Source organism: Schistocerca gregaria, chromosome 8, assembly GCF_023897955.1.
Source record: "Schistocerca gregaria isolate iqSchGreg1 chromosome 8, iqSchGreg1.2, whole genome shotgun sequence".
Taxonomy (NCBI): Eukaryota; Metazoa; Arthropoda; class Insecta; order Orthoptera; family Acrididae; genus Schistocerca; species Schistocerca gregaria.
This window is the reverse complement of record NC_064927.1, coordinates 24,039,494-24,055,526: the sequence shown is the minus strand read 5'-3', so window position 1 is coordinate 24,055,526 and position 16,033 is coordinate 24,039,494.

The following is a 16,033-nucleotide window of genomic DNA, read 5'->3' as shown; positions in this document are numbered from 1 at the left end:
TCTGTGGACTATCAGAGTGTTGATGAAACACAGAAATTGCATCGGGAATCAATACAAGTCACCATCCGCACTTTCCTAAATGGGAGTATTGTCTGAAACAGTCTACGCTTTGATCGTTCCCTGGAAGACCAGTAGTAGTTTCCGATGCACATCTGGTGGCGTTCTGTAATCTGTAAACTATCAAAGTGTTGATGAAACACAGAAATTGCATCGGGATTGAATACAACAGTCACCATGAGCACTTTCCTGCATGGGAGTAATGTCTCAAATGGTCTACACTTTGATCGTTCCCTGGAAGACCAGTATTAGTTTCAATTGCACATCTGGTGGTATTCTGTAATCTGTGGACTATCAGAGTGTTGATGAAACACAGAAATTGCATTGGGATTGAATACTACAGTAACCAACCGCAATTTCCTCCATGGGAGTAATGTCTGAAACAGTCTACCCTTTCTTCGTTCCCTGGAAGACCAGTAGTAGTTTCCGATGCACATCTCGTGGCATTCTGTAATCTGTGGACTATCAGACTGTTGATGAAACACAGAAAATGCACCGGCATTGAATACAACAGTCACCATGCGCACTTTCCTCCATGGGAGTAATGTCTCAAAGAGTTCACGTTTTGATCGTTCCCTGGAAGACCAGTAGCAGTTTCCGATGCACATCTGGAGGCATTCTGTAATCTGTGGAATATCAGAGTGTTGATGAAACACAGAAATTGCATCGGGATTGAATACAACAGTCACCATGCGCACTTTCCTCCACGGGAGTAATGTCTCAAACAGTCTACGCTTTGATCTTTCCCTGGAAGACCAGTAGTAGTTTCGATGCACATCAGGAGGCATTCTGATATGTGTGGACTAACTGAGTGTTGATGAAACACAGAAATAGCATCGGGATTGAATACAACAATCACCATGCGCCCTTTCCTAGATGGGAGTAATGTCTCAAACAGTCTACGTTTTGATCGCTCCCTGGAAGACCAGTAGTTGCTTCCGATGCACATCGGGAGGCATTCTGTAATCTGTGGACTATCAGAATGTTGATGAAACACAGAAATTGCATCGGGATTGAATACAACAGCTACCATATGCACTTTCCTCCATGGGAGTAATGTCTCAAACAGTCTACGCTTTGATCGTTCCCTGGAAGACCAGTAGCAGTTTCCGATGCACATCTGGTGGCATTCTGTAATCTGTAGACTATCAGATTGTTGATGAAACACAGAAATTGCATCGGGATTGAATACAACAGTTACCACGCGCACTTTCCTCCATGGGAGTAATGTCTCTAACAGTCTACGCTTTGATCGTTCAGTGGAAGACCAGTAGTAGCTTCCGATTCACATCTGGAGGCTTTCTGTAATCTGTGGAATATCAGAATGTTGATGAAACACAGAAATTGCATCGGGAATGAATACAACAGTCACCATCCGCACTTTCCACCATGGGAGTAATGTCTCAAACAGTCGATGCTTTGATCGCTCCCTGGAAGACCAGTAGTAGTTTCCGATGCACATCTGTTGGCATTCTGTAATCTGCGGACTATCAGAGTGTTGATGAAACAAAGAAATTGCATCAGGATTGAATACAACTGTCACCATGCGCACTTTCCTCCACGGAAAGTATGTCTCAAACAGTCTACGCTTTGATCGTTCCCTGGAAGACCAGTAGTAGTTTCCGATGCACATCTGGAGGCTTTCTGTAATCTGTGGAATATCAGAATGTTGATGAAACACAGAAATTGCATCGGGATTGAATACAACAATCACCATCCGCACTTTCCTCCATGGGAGTAATGTCTCAAACAGTCTTCGCTTTGATCGTTCCCTGGAAGACCTGTAGTAGTTTCCGATGCACATCTGGAGGTATTCTGTAATCTGTGGAGTATCAGAGTGTTGATGAAACACAGAAATTGCATCGGGATTGAATACAACAGTCACCATGCGCACTTTCCTCCACGGGAGTAATGTCTGAAACAGTCTACGCTTTCATTGCTCCCTGGAAGACCAGTAGTAGTTTCCGATGCACATTTCGTGTCATTCTGTAATCGGTGGACTATCAGAGTGTTGATGAAACACAGATATTGCATCGGGATTGAATACAACAGTCAATATGCGCACTTTCCTCCATGGGTGTAATGTCCCAAACAGTCTACGATTTGATCGTTCCCTGGAAGACCAGTAGTAGGTTCCGATGCACATCCTGAGGCATTCTGTAATCTGTGGAGTATCAGAGTGTTGATGAATCACAGAAATTGCATCAGGATTGAATACAACAGTCAATATGCGCACTTACCTCCATGGGAGAAATGTCTCAAACAGTCTACGTTTTGATCGTTCACTGGAAGACCAGTAGTAGTTTCCGATGCACATGTGGAGGGATTCTGTAATCTGTGGAGTATCAGTGTGTTGATGAAACACAGAGATATCATCGGGATTGAATACAACAGTCACCATGCGCACTTTCATCCACGGGAGTAATGTCTCAAACAGTCTACGCTTTGATCGTTCCCTGGAAGACCAGTAGTAGTTTCCGATGCACATCTGGAGGCTTTCTGTAATCTGTGGACTTTCATAATGTTGATGAAACACAGAAATTGCATCGGGATTGAACACAACAGTCGCCATGCGCACTTTCCTCCATGGAGTAATGTCTCAAACAGTCTACGTTTTGATCACTCCCTGGAAGACCAGTAGTAGTTTCAGATCCACATCTAGAGGCTTTCTGCAATCTGTGGAGTATCAGAGTGTTGATGAAACACAGAAATTGCATCGGGATTGAATACAACAGTTACCATGCGCACTTTCCTAGATGGGAGTAATGTCTCAAAAAGTCTACGTTTTGATCGTTCCCTGGAAGACCAGTAGTCGTTTCCGATGCACATCTGGTGGCATTCTGTAATCTGTGGACTATCAGAGTGTTGATGAAACACAGAAATTGCATCGGGATTGAATACAACAGTCACCATGCGCACTTTCCTCCATGGGAGTAATGTCCCAAACAGTCTACGCTTTGATCGTTCCCTGGAAGACTAGTAGTAGTTTCCGATGCACATCTGGAGGCATCCTGTAATCTGTGGACTATCAGAGTGTTCATAAAACACAGAAATTACATCGGGATTGAATACAACAGTCACCATGCGCACTTTCCTCCATGGGAGTAATGTCTCAAACAGTCTACGCTTTGATCGTTCCCTAGAAGACCAGTAGTAGTTTCCGATGCACGTGTGGAGGGATTCTGTAATCTGTGGAGTATCAGTGTGTTGATGAAACACAGAGATATCATCGGGATTGAATACAACAGTCACCATGCGCACTTTCCTCCACGGGAGTAATGTCTCAAACAGTCTACGCTTTGATCGTTCCCTGGAAGACCAGTAGTAGTTTCCGATGCACATCTGGAGGCTTTCTGTAATCTGTGGACTTTCATAATGTTGATGAAACACAGAAATTGCATCGGGATTGAATACAACAGTCGCCATGCGCACTTTCCTCCATGGAGTAAAGTCTCAAACAGTCTACGCTTTGATCGTTCCCTGGAAGACCAGTAGTAGTTTCAGATGCACATCTAGGGCTTTCTGTAATCTGTGGAGTATCAGAGTGTTGAAGAAACACAGAAATTGCATCGGGATTGAATACAACAATCACCATGCGCCCTTTCCTAGATGGGAGTAATGTCTCAAACAGTCTACGTTTTGATCGCTCCCTGGAAGACCAGTAGTTGCTTCCGATGCACATCGGGAGGCATTCTGTAATCTGTGGACTATCAGAATGTTGATGAAACACAGAAATTGCATCGGGATTGAATACAACAGCTACCATATGCACTTTCCTCCATGGGAGTAATGTCTCACACAGTCTACGCTTTGATCGTTCCCTGGAAGACCAGTAGCAGTTTCCGATGCACATCTGGTGGCATTCTGTAATCTGTAGACTATCAGATTGTTGATGAAACACAGAAATTGTATCGGGATTGAATACAACAGTTACCACGCGCACTTTCCTCCATGGGAGTAATGTCTCTAACAGTCTACGCTTTGATCGTTCAGTGGAAGACCAGTAGTAGTTTCCGATTCACATCTGGAGGCTTTCTGTAATCTGTGGAATATCAGAATGTTGATGAAACACAGAAATTGCATCGGGATTGAATACAACAGTCGCCATGCGCACTTTCCTAGATGGGAGTAATGTCTCAAACAGTCTACGTTTTGATCGTTCCCTGGAAGACCAGTAGTCGTTTCCGATGCACATCTGGTGGCATTCTGTAATCTGTGGACTATCAGAGTGTTGATGAAACACAGATATTGCATCCGGAATCAATACAACAGTCACCATCCGCACTTTCCTCCATGGGAGTATAGTCTGAAACAGTCTACGCTTTGATCGTTCCCTGGAAGACCAGTAGTAGTTTCCGATGCACATCTCGTGGCATTCTGTAATATGTGGACTATCAGAGTGTTGGTGAAACACAGAAAATGCATCGGGATTGATTACAACAGTCACCATGCGCACTTTCCTCCATGGGAGTAATGTCTCCAAAATTTACGCTTTGATCGTTCCCTGGAAGACCAGTAGTAATTTCCGATGCACATCTGGAGGCATTCTGAAATCTGTGGACTATCAGAGTGTTGATGAAACACAGAAATTGCATCGGGATTGAATACTACAGTCACCATGCGCACTTTCCTCCATAAGAGGTATGTCTCAAACAGTCTACGCTTTGATCGTTCCCTGGAAGACCAGTAGTAGTTTCTGATGCACATCTGGTGGCATTCTGTAATCTGTGAACTATCAGGGTGTTGATGAAACACTGAAATTGCATCGGGATTGAATACAACAGTCACCATGCCCACTTTCCTACACAGGAGTTATGTCTCAAAGAATTTGCGCTTTGATCGTTCCCTGAAAGACCAGTAGTAGTGTCCGATGCACATCTGGAGGCATTCTGTAATCTGTGGACTATCAGAGTGTTGATGAAACACAGAAATTGCATCGGGATTGAATACAACAGTCACCATGCGCAATTTTCTCCATGGGAGTAATGTCTCAAGCAGTCTACGCTTTGATCGTTCCCTGGAAGACCAGTAGTAGTTTCCGATGCACATCTGGAGGCATTCTGTAATCTGTGTGCTATCAGAGTGTTGATGAAACACATAAATTGCATCGGGATTGAATACAACAGTCACCATGCGCACTTTCCTCCATGGGAGTAATGTCCCAAACAGTCTACGATTTGATCGTTCCCTGAAAGACCAGTAGTAGTTTCCGTAGCACATCTGGAGGCAATCTGTAAACTGTGGACTATCAGAGTGTTGAGGAAACACAGATATTGAATCGGGATTGAATACAACAGTCACCATGCGCACTTTCCTCCATGGGAGTAATGTCACAAACAGTCTACGCTTTGATCATTCCCTGGAAGACCAGTAGTAGTTTCCGATGCACATCCGGAGGCATTCTGTAATCTGTGGAGTATCAGAGTGTTGATGAAACACAGAAATTGCATCGGGATTGAATACAACAGTCACCATGCGCACGTACCTCCATGGGTTCAATGTCTCAAACAGTCTACGCTTTGATCGTTCCCTGGAAGACTAGTAGTAGTTACCGATTAACATCTGGAGGCATCCTGTAATCTGTGGACTATCAGAGTGTTCATGAAACACAGAAATTGCATCGGGATTGAATACAACAGTCACCATGCGCACTTTCCTCCATGGGAGCTATGTCTCAAACAGTCTACGCTTTGATCGTTCCCTGGAAGACCATTAGTAGTTTCCGATTATCATCTGGAGGAATTCTGTAATCTGTGGAGTATCAGAGTGTTGATGAAACACAGAAATTGCATTGGGATTGAATACAACAGTTACCATGCACACTTTCCTAGATGGGAGTAATGTCTCAAACAGTCTACGTTTTGATCGTTCCCTGGAAGACCAGTAGTTGTTTCCGATGCACATCTGGTGGCATTCTGCAATCTGTGGACTATCATAGTGTTGATGAAACACAGATAGTGCATCGGGAATCAATACAACAGTCACCATCCGCACTTTCCTCCATGGAAGTATTGTCTGAAACAGTCTACGCTTTGATCGTTCCCTGGAAGACCAGTAGTAGTTTCCGATGCACATCTCGCGGCATTCTGTAATCTGTGGACTATCAGAGTGTTGGTGAAACACAGAAAATGCATCGGGATTGATTACAACAGTCACCATGCGCACTTTCCTCCATGGGAGTAATGTCTCCAAAATTTACGCTTTGAACGTTCCCTGGAAGACCAGTAGTAATTTCCGATGCACATCTGGAGGCATTCTGAAATCTGTGGACTATCAGAGTGTTGATGAAACACAGAAATTGCATCGGGATTGAATACTACAGTCACCATGCGCACTTTCCTCCATGGGAGTAATGTCTCAAACAGTCTACGCTTTGATCTTTCCCTGGAAGACCAGTAGTAATTTCCGATGCACCTCTGGAGGAATTCTGAGATCTGTGGACTAACTGAGTGTTGATGAAACACAGAAATTGCATCGGGATTGAATACAACAGTCACCATGCGCACTTTCCTCCTTGGGTGTAATTCTCAAACATTCTACGCTTTGATCGTTCCCTGGAAGACCAATAGTAGTTTCCGATGCACATCTGGTGGCATTTTGTAATCTGTGGACTATCAGAGTGTTGATGAAACACAGAAATTGCATCGGGATTGAATACAACAGTCACCATGCGCACTTTCCTCCATAAGAGGTATGTCTCAAACAGTCTACGCTTTGATCGTTCCCTGGAAGACCAGTAGTAGTTTCTGATGCACATCTGGTGGCATTCTGTAATCTGTGAACTATCACAGTGTTGATGAAACACAGAAATTGCATCGGGATTGAATACAACAGTCACCATGCGCACTTTCCTCCAATGAAGTAATGTCTCAAACAGTCTACGCTTTGATCGTTCCCTGGAAGACCAGTAGTAGTTTCCGATGCACATCTGGAGGGATTCTGTAATCTGTGGACTATCAGATTGTTGATGAAACACAGAAAATGCATCGGCATTGAATACAACAGTCACCATGCGCAATTTCCTCCATGGGAGTAATGTCTCAAAGAGTTTACGCTTTGATCGTTCTCTGGAGGACCAGTAGCAGTTTACGATGCACATCTGGAGGCATTCTGTAATCTGTGGAGTATCAGAGTGTTGATTAAACACAGAAATTGCATAAGGATTGAATACAGCAGTCACCATGCGCACTTTCCTCCATGGCAATAATGTCTCAAACAGTCTACGTTTTGACCGTTCCCAGGAAGACCAGTAGTAGGTTCCGATGCACATCTGGAAGAATTCTGTAATCTGTGGACTATCAGAGTGTTGATGAAAGACAGAAAATGCATCGGGATTGAATACAACAGTCACGATGCGCAATTTCCTCCATGGGAGTAATGTCTCAAAGAGTTTACGTTTTGATCGTTCCCTGGAAGACCAGTAGTAGTTACCGATTAAAATTTGGAGGCATTCTGTAATCTGTGGACTATCAGAGTGTTCATGAAACACAGAAATTGCATCGGGATTGAATACAACAGTCACCATGCGCACATTCCTCCATGGGAGCTATGTCTCAAACAGTCTACGCTTTGATCGTTCCCTGGAAGACCATTTGTAGTTTCCGATTATCATCTGGAGGAATTCTGTAATCTGTGGAGTATCAGAGTGTTGATGAAACACAGAAATTGCATTGGGATTGAATACAACAGTTACCATGCACACTTTCCTAGATGGGAGTAATGTCTCAAACAGTCTACGTTTTGATCGTTCCCTGGAAGACCAGTAGTTGTTTCCGATGCACATCTGGTGGCATTCTGCAATCTGTGGACTATCATAGTGTTGATGAAACACAGATAGTGCATCGGGAATCAATACAACAGTCACCATCCGCACTTTCCTCCATGGGAGTATAGTCTGAAACAGTCTACGCTTTGATCGTTCCCTGGAAGACCAGTAGTAGTTTCCGATGCACATCTCGCGGCATTCTGTAATCTGTGGACTATCAGAGTGTTGGTGAAACACAGAAAATGCATCGGGATTGATTACAACAGTCACCATGCGCACTTTCCTCCATGGGAGTAATGTCTCCAAAATTTACGCTTTGATCGTTCCCTGGAAGACCAGTAGTAATTTCCGATGCACATCTGGAGGCATTCTGAAATCTGTGGACTATCAGAGTGTTGATGAAACACAGAAATTGCATCGGGATTGAATACTACAGTCACCATGCGCACTTTCCTCCATTGGAGTAATGTCTCAAACAGTCTACGCTTTGATCTTTCCCTGGAAGACCAGTAGTAATTTCCGATGCACCTCTGGAGGAATTCTGAGATCTGTGGACTAACTGAGTGTTGATGAAACACAGAAATTGCATCGGGATTGAATACAACAGTCACCATGCGCACTTTCCTCCTTGGGTGTAATTCTCAAACAGTCTACGCTTTGATCGTTCCCTGGAAGACCAATAGTAGTTTCCGATGCACATCTGGTGGCATTCTGTAATCTGTGGACTATCAGAGTGTTGATGAAACACAGAAATTGCATCGGGATTGAATACAACAGTCACCATGCGCACTTTCCTCCATAAGAGGTATGTCTCAAACAGTCTACGCTTTGATCGTTCCCTGGAAGACCAGTAGTAGTTTCTGATGCACATCTGGTGGCATTCTGTAATCTGTGAACTATCACAGTGTTGATGAAACACAGAAATTGCATCGGGATTGAATACAACAGTCACCATGCGCACTTTCCTCCAATGAAGTAATGTCTCAAACAGTCTACGCTTTGATCGTTCCCTGGAAGACCAGTAGTAGTTTCCGATGCACATCTGGAGGGATTCTGTAATCTGTGGACTATCAGATTGTTGATGAAACACAGAAAATGCATCGGCATTGAATACAACAGTCACCATGCGCAATTTCCTCCATGGGAGTAATGTCTCAAAGAGTTTACGCTTTGATCGTTCTCTGGAAGACCAGTAGCAGTTTACGATGCACATCTGGAGGCATTTTGTAATCTGTGGAGTATCAGAGTGTTGATTAAACACAGAAATTGCATAAGGATTGAATACAGCAGTCACCATGCGCACTTTCCTCCATGGCAATAATGTCTCAAACAGTCTACGTTTTGACCGTTCCCAGGAAGACCAGTAGTAGGTTCCGATGCACATCTGGAAGAATTCTGTAATCTGTGGACTATCAGAGTGTTGATGAATGACAGAAAATGCATCGGGATTGAATACAACAGTCACGATGCGCAATTTCCTCCATGGGAGTAATGTCTCAAAGAGTTTACGTTTTGATCGTTCCCTGGAATACCAGTAGTAGTTACCGATTAAAATTTGGAGGCATTCTGTAATCTGTGGACTATCAGAGTGTTGATGAAACGTAGCAATTGCATCGGGATTGAATACAACAGTCACCATGCGCACTTTCCTCCATGGAAGCTATGTCTCAAACAGTCTACGTTTTGATCGTTCCCTGGAAGACCATTAGTAGTTTCCGATTAACATCTGGAGGAATTCTGTAATCTGTGGACTATCAGAGTGTTGATGAAACACAGAAATTGCATTGGGATTGAAGACAACAGTCACCATGCACACTTACCTCCATGGGAGTAATGTCTCAAACAGTCTACGCTTAGATCGTTTCCTGGAAGACTAGTAGTAGTTTCCGATGCACATCTGGAGGCCTCCTGTAATCTGTGGACTATCAGAGTGTTGGTGAAACACAGAAAATGCATCGGGATTGATTACAACAGTCACCATGCGCACTTTCATCCACGGGAGTAATGTCTCAAACAGTCTACGCTTTGATCGTTCCCTGGAAGACCAGTAGTAGTTTCCGATGCACATCTGGAGGCTTTCTGTAATCTGTGGACTTTCATAATGTTGATGAAACACAGAAATTCCATCGGGATTGAATACAACAGTCGCCATGCGCACTTTCCTCCATGGTGTAATGTCTCAAACAGTCTACGTTTTGATCGCTCCCTGGAAGACCAGTAGTAGTTTCAGATCCACATCTAGAGGCTTTCTGCAAACTGTGGAGTATCGGAGTGTTGATGAAACACAGAAATTGCATCGGGATTGAATACAACAGTTACCTTGCGCACTTTCCAAGATGGGAGTAATGTCTCAAACAGTCTACGTTTTGATCGTTCCCTGGAAGACCAGTAGTTGTTTCCGATGCACATCTGGTGGCATTCTGTAATCTGTGGACTGTCAGAGTGTTGATGAAACACAGATATTGCATCGGGAATCAATACAACAGACACCATCAGCACTTTCCTCCATGGGAGTATTGTCTGAAACAGTCTACGCTTTGATCGTTCCCTGGAAGACCAGTAGTAGTTTCCGATGCACATCTCGTGGCATTCTGTAATCTGTGGACTATCTGAGTGTTGGTGAAACACAGAAAATGCATCGGGATTGATTACAACAGTCACCATGCGCACTTTCCTCCATGGGAGTAATGTCTCCAAAATTTACGCTTTGATCGTTCCCTGGAAGACCAGTAGTAATTTCCGATGCACATCTGGAGGCATTCTGAAATCTGTGGACTATCAGAGTGTTGTTGAAACACAGAAATTGCATCGGGATTGAATACTACAGTCACCATGCGCACTTTCCTCCATGGGAGTAATGTCTCAAACAGTCTACGCTTTGATCTTTCCGTGGAAGACCAGTAGTAATTTCCGATCCACCTCTGGAGGAATTCTGAAATCTGTGGACTATCAGAGTGTTGTTGAAACACAGAAATTGCATCGGGAATGAATACAACAGTCACCATGCGCATTTTTCTCCATGGGAGTAATGTCTCAAGCAGTCTACGCTTTGATCGTTCCCTGGAAGACCAGTAGTAGTTTCCGATGCACATCTGGAGGCATTCTGTTATCTGTGTGCTATCAGAGTGTTGATGAAACACATAAATTGCATCGGGATTGAATACAACAGTCACCATGCGCACTTTCCTCCATACGAGTAATGTCCCAAACAGTCTACGATTTGATCGTTCCCTGAAAGACCAGTAGTAGTTTCCGAAGCACATCTGTAATGTCCCAAACAGTCTACGATTTGATCGTTCCCTGAAAGACCAGTAGTAGTTTCCGATGCACATCTGGAGGCATTCTGTAATCTGTGTGCTATCAGATTGTTGATGAAACACATAAATTGCATCGGGATTGAATACAACAGTCACCATGCGCACTTTCCTCCATGGGAGTAATGTCCCAAACAGTCTACGATTTGATCGTTCCCTGAAAGACCAGTAGTACTTTCCGAAGCACATCTGGAGGCAATCTGTAATCTGTGGACTATCAGAGTGTTGAGGAAACACAGATATTGCATCGGGATTGAATACAACATTCACCATGCGCGCTTTCCTCCATGGGAGTAATGTCACAAACAGTCTACGCTTTGATCATTCCCTGGAAGACCAGTAGTAGTTTCCGATGCACATCTGGTGGCATTCTGTAATCTGTGGACTATCAGAGTGTTGATGAAACACAGATATTGCATCGGGAATCAATACAACAGTCACAATCCGCACTTTCCTCCATGGGAGTATTGTCTGAAACAGTCTACGCTTTGATCGTTCCCTGGAAGACCAGTAGTAGTTACCGATCAACATCTGGAGGCATCCTGTAATCTGTGGACTATCAGAGTGTTCATGAAACACAGAAATTGCATCGGGACTGAATACAACAGTCACCATGCGCACTTTCCTCCATGGGAGTAATGTCTCCAAAATTTACGCTTTGATCGTTCCCTGGAAGACCAGTAGTAATTTCCGATGCACATCTGGAGGCATTCTGAAATCTGTGGACTATCAGAGTGTTGATGAAACACAGAAATTGCATCGGGATTGAATACTACAGTCACCATGCGCACTTTCCTCCATGGGAGTAATGTCTCAAACAGTCTACGCTTTGATCTTTCCCTGGAAGACCAGTAGTAATTTCCGATGCACCTCTGGAGGAATTCTGAAATCTGTGGACTATCAGAGTGTTGATGAAACACAGAAATTGCATCGGGATTGAATACATCAGTCACCATGCGCAATTTTCTCCATGGGTGTAATGTCTCAAGCAGTCTACGCTTTGATCGTTCCCTGGAAGACCAGTAGTAGTTTCCGATGCACATCTGGAGGCATTCTGTAATCTGTGTGCTATCAGAGTGTTGATGAAACACATAAATTGCATCGGGATTAAATACAACAGTCACCATGCGCACTTTCCTCCATGGGAGTAATGTCCCAAACAGTCTACGATTTGATCGTTCCCTGAAAGACCAGTAGTAGATTCCGAAGCACATCTGGAGGCAATCTGTAATCTGTGGACTATCAGAGTGTTGAGGAAACACAGATATTGCATCGGGATTGAATACAACAGTCACCATGCGCACTTTCCTCCATGGGAGTAATGTCACAAACTGTCTACGCTTTGATCATTCCCTGGAAGACCAGTAGTAGTTTCCGATGCACATCTGGTGGCATTCTGTAATCTGTGGACTATCGGAGTGTTGATGAAACACAGATATTGCATCGGGAATCAATACAACAGTCACAATCCGCACTTTCCTCAATGGGAGTATTGTCTGAAACAGTCTACGCTTTGATCGTTCCCTGGAAGACCAGTAGTAGTTTCCGATGCACATCTCGTGGCATTCTGTAATCTGTGGACTATCAGAGTGTTGGTGAAACACAGAAAATGCATCGGGATTGATTACAACAGTCACCATGCGCACTTTCCTCCATGGGAGTAATGTCTCCAAAATTTACGCTTTGATCGTTCCCTGGAAGACCAGTAGTAATTTCCGATGCACATCTGGAGGCATTCTGAAATCTGTGGACTATCAGAGTGTTGATGAAACACAGAAATTGCATCGGGATTGAATACTACAGTCACCATGCGCACTTTCCTCCATGGGAGTCATGTCTCAAACAGTCTACGCTTTGATCTTTCCCTGGAAGACCAGTAGTAATTTCCGATGCACCTCTGGAGGAATTCTGAAATCTGTGGACTATCAGAGTGTTGATGAAACACAGAAATTGCATCGGGATTGAATACAACAGTCACCATGCGCAATTTTCTCCATGGGAGTAATGTCTAAAGCAGTCTACGCTTTGATCGTTCCCTGGAAGACCAGTAGTAGTTTCCGATGCACATCTGGAGGCATTCTGTAATCTGTGTGCTATCAGAGTGTTGATGAAACACATAAATTGCATCGGGATTGAATACAACAGTCACCATGCGCACTTTCCTCCATGGGAGTAATGTCCCAAACAGTCTACGATTTGATCGTTCGCTGAAAGACCAGTAGTAGTTTCCGAAGCACATCTGGAGGCAATCTGTAATCTGTGGACTATCAGAGTGTTGATGAAACACAGAAATTGCATCGGGATTGAATACAACAGTCACCATGCGGACGTACCTCCATGGGTTTAATGTCTCAAACAGTCTACGCTTTGATCGTTCCCTGGAAGACTAGTAGTAGTTACCGATTAACATCTGGAGGCATCCTGTAATCTGTGGACTATCAGAGTGTTCATGAAACACAGAAATTGCATCGGGATTGAATACAACAGTCACCATGCGCACTTTCCTCCATGGGAGCTATGTCTCAAACAGTCTACGCTTTGATCGTTCCCTGGAAGACCATTAGTAGTTTCCGATTAACATCTGGAGGAATTCTGTAATCTGTGGAGTATCAGAGTGTTGATGAAACACAGAAATTGCATCGGGATTGAATACAACAGTTACCATGCGCACTTTCCTAGATGGGAGTAATGTCTCAAACAGTCTACGTTTTGATCGCTCCCTGGAAGACCAGTAGTAGTTTCAGATCCACATCTAGAGGCTTTCTGCAATCTGTGGAGTATCAGAGTGTTGATGAAACACAGAAATTGCATCGGGATTGAATACAACAGTTACCATGCGCACTTTCCAAGATGGGAGTAATGTCTCAAACAGTCTACGTTTTGATCGTTCCCTGGAAGACCAGTAGTTGTTTCCGATGCACATCTGGTGGCATTCTGTAATCTGTGGACTATCAGAGTGTTGATGAAACACAGATATTGCATCGGGAATCAATACAACAGTCACCATCCGCACTTTCCTCCATGGGAATATTGTCTGAAACAGTCTACGCTTTGATCGTTCCCTGGAAGACCAGTAGTAGTTTCCGATGCACATCTCGTGGCATTCTGTAATCTGTGGACTATCAGAGTGTTGGTGAAACACAGAAAATGCATCGGGATTGATTACAACAGTCACCATGCGCACTTTCCTCCATGGGAGTAATGTCTCCAAAATTTACGCTTTGATCGTTCCCTGGAAGACCAGTAGTAGTTTCCGATGCACATCTGGAGGCATTCTGAAATCTGTGGACTATCAGAGTGTTGATGAAACACAGAAATTGCATCGGGATTGAATACTACAGTCACCATGCGCACTTTCCTCCATGGGAGTAATGTCTCAAACAGTCTACGCTTTGATCTTTCCCTGGAAGACCAGTAGTAATTTCCGATGCACCTCTGGAGGAATTCTGAAATCTGTGGACTATCAGAGTGTTGATGAAACACAGAAATTGCATCGGGATTGAATACAACAGTCACCATGCGCAATTTTCTCCATGGGAGTAATGTCTAAAGCAGTCTACGCTTTGATCGTTCCCTGGAAGACCAGTAGTAGTTTCCGATGCACATCTGGAGGCATTCTGTAATCTGTGTGCTATCAGAGTGTTGATGAAACACATAAATTGCATCGGGATTGAATACAACAGTCACCATGCGCACTTTCCTCCATGGGAGTAATGTCCCAAACAGTCTACGATTTGATCGTTCGCTGAAAGACCAGTAGTAGTTTCCGAAGCACATCTGGAGGCAATCTGTAATCTGTGGACTATCAGAGTGTTGATGAAACACAGAAATTGCATCGGGATTGAATACAACAGTCACCATGCGGACGTACCTCCATGGGTTTAATGTCTCAAACAGTCTACGCTTTGATCGTTCCCTGGAAGACTAGTAGTAGTTACCGATTAACATCTGGAGGCATCCTGTAATCTGTGGACTATCAGAGTGTTCATGAAACACAGAAATTGCATCGGGATTGAATACAACAGTCACCATGCGCACTTTCCTCCATGGGAGCTATGTCTCAAACAGTCTACGCTTTGATCGTTCCCTGGAAGACCATTAGTAGTTTCCGATTAACATCTGGAGGAATTCTGTAATCTGTGGAGTATCAGAGTGTTGATGAAACACAGAAATTGCATCGGGATTGAATACAACAGTTACCATGCGCACTTTCCTAGATGGGAGTAATGTCTCAAACAGTCTACGTTTTGATCGCTCCCTGGAAGACCAGTAGTAGTTTCAGATCCACATCTAGAGGCTTTCTGCAATCTGTGGAGTATCAGAGTGTTGATGAAACACAGAAATTGCATCGGGATTGAATACAACAGTTACCATGCGCACTTTCCAAGATGGGAGTAATGTCTCAAACAGTCTACGTTTTGATCGTTCCCTGGAAGACCAGTAGTTGTTTCCGATGCACATCTGGTGGCATTCTGTAATCTGTGGACTATCAGAGTGTTGATGAAACACAGATATTGCATCGGGAATCAATACAACAGTCACCATCCGCACTTTCCTCCATGGGAATATTGTCTGAAACAGTCTACGCTTTGATCGTTCCCTGGAAGACCAGTAGTAGTTTCCGATGCACATCTCGTGGCATTCTGTAATCTGTGGACTATCAGAGTGTTGGTGAAACACAGAAAATGCATCGGGATTGATTACAACAGTCACCATGCGCACTTTCCTCCATGGGAGTAATGTCTCCAAAATTTACGCTTTGATCGTTCCCTGGAAGACCAGTAGTAGTTTCCGATGCACATCTGGAGGCATTCTGAAATCTGTGGACTATCAGAGTGTTGATGAAACACAGAAATTGCATCGGGATTGAATACTACAGTCACCATGCGCACTTTCC